Source organism: Triticum dicoccoides, chromosome 3A (assembly GCF_002162155.2).
Source record: "Triticum dicoccoides isolate Atlit2015 ecotype Zavitan chromosome 3A, WEW_v2.0, whole genome shotgun sequence".
Classification (NCBI taxonomy): domain Eukaryota; kingdom Viridiplantae; phylum Streptophyta; class Magnoliopsida; order Poales; family Poaceae; genus Triticum; species Triticum dicoccoides.
The window spans coordinates 89,200,779-89,203,084 of NC_041384.1; positions in this window are offsets into that span (position 1 = coordinate 89,200,779).

Genomic DNA, 2,306 nt, shown 5'->3' on the forward strand with positions numbered 1-2,306 from the left:
AGGAGTATGTACTCCCATCTCCATCTGCCATTGATCGTTGAACACACGCCTATTCCGGGTCTCAACCTCCAGGCCTGTTAATTAGCGGTAATGAGTCAATGCCTAACAGACTAATATATACCTGTACATCAATTTTTTGGGTGCTCTCCCTCTAATCCATACCTGTACATCAATTTTTTGGGTGCTCTCCCTCTAATCCTATCATCCAGATCACACGATTGACATGTTCATCTCCCATGGCGACGACGCCGCCAGCGAGGACGAGATATACATGTAGAAGCGGCAGTGGCAGCCATGCTTTGCACTTGTGGCCGGCTGGCCGCGACTCCAAGTCCTTTTCAAATCGTCACTGCCACCGTCCATTGACCGGAAAATATGATGATAGCCGATCGGAAAAATCATGAGATGCCGTACGAGGCCCGGTTGCTTTTGATAGTTTGGAGGATCAGGGGTCATCAATCTACTCTGAAACTTCCTATTTTCATATATAGTAATGTGCATCTGCTTATTCATTCATAGTAATCTTGTTTCTTTGATTGTAGATCTGACAAAGAGCCAACATGTTGTCCCTTCCAGGATTTTCGTCACACCTGCCATCACGCGGTCGCACCCCGAGTCATTCATAATAGACGTGTATACGTACAAGAGGATGTTCACTAATTTAATTTCTTTCGGATGTACTCATTTGTATTAAGGTGAATTGTTTGAGTATATTTGTTTTGTAATATGACTAAGAAGTATATCTGATTTTTCTATTGAGGTCTTGCACCAAATTTCTACTGGATACTCCCTTTCATGACCACTGTAGTCAGATATGGGTCAATCTGTACATTAAGATACTTGTGAAAAGCAACAGTATATACTTATCTTAACAAAAAAGAAAAATATATACTCCTTAGGGACGGAGTAGTATATACTCCCTTAATTGCCAAGCAGTATATATAGTCCTTCGGAAGTATATACCCACATGGAGCTAAGCAGTACATACTCCTTTAATATATTTTTTGCGAAAGGTACATACTCCTTTAATTGCCAAAGTATACCCTTATACAATTTCTATATACCCCCAATGCAATCTTAAGCATAAGCAGTATATACCATTCTACAAAAAGAATGGTATATACTCATAATTACAAAAGTGGTTATACCTGTTGAGTTCCAAAAGTGGTACATACTCAAAAATAATAATATGATATGAACTAAGTTTGAATTTGTAAGTTGCATATACCTTAGTCCTTGCAGCGCATACCCAGTTTTTTTGGGACAACCTCAGTTTGCACGTACTTCTCATATTCACCACAAACCAATATACACTACCTCCGTTCTGCCAACCAAATGATGTAGTATTTCCTAACCGTGGCAAGCAAAATCATGTGCATGTATAATGTGGAGAGAAAAAAATCAATAAAAAAGGAAAATAAAAACTCATACGTGCATGTTGTGCTAAAAAAACTGAAACTACCTGATCCTATCCCGCTTATTTCAAAAAAAAAACCCTGATCCTATCCCTTGTTTCTTGGGAGGAGTTGCCGTTCGTTACACCCATTAAGAGGTAGGAGTATGTACTCCTGGGAGTACGGAAAAGGAATAGTTATTCTTCACCCCCTCTCTATTTTGACATCAATGCATCGTATTTTTACGTTTCGTAAATTATGTCTTATTTCATACATAAAAAGAGAATGTAAGAAAATATGTACTCGTCGTAAAAAATATTTTATGTTATGTAAAATTACGAATATAAAAACATAGTGTAAAACATATATAAAATGTGATTTTTCTGGTCTTATAACCTACATTTTTGTTTTTTTATACAAAATTTTACATATTGAATCAATATGCATGTAACTATTTATATTCTAAACGTAATTTATTTAGAAAGCGATCGTAAGATTACATCGGGTGAAAAATAACTTATTTTGCACCCTGCGTGATAAATAGTAACCAAGAGACATTTGTAAATAAAGTAACCAAGAGACATTTGTAAATTACAGCAGGAAAAATTGCCTTGTCCTTCTGTATTTTTGCCCTCACCTTATGTATTTTGCCTCTTCCGACATTGTCTTGGAAGTGTAGATTAGTGGCAGAGGAGAAGCCGCACGAATCCAAAAATAAACAAGGGGTGGCTAGTGTGTGTGTGCCTGAAGCAATTGAAGATACAGTGAAACATACTATTCACTTTTACTACTCAACTGGATCTTCTGTGGGTACTCTATTTCACAAAAATGCTGTTCGGAGAGGGACATAGGTGAGGCCACATAGCTCTTTACGTCAATAATACGGGGTCTTTACAAAATTTCTGAATGTTG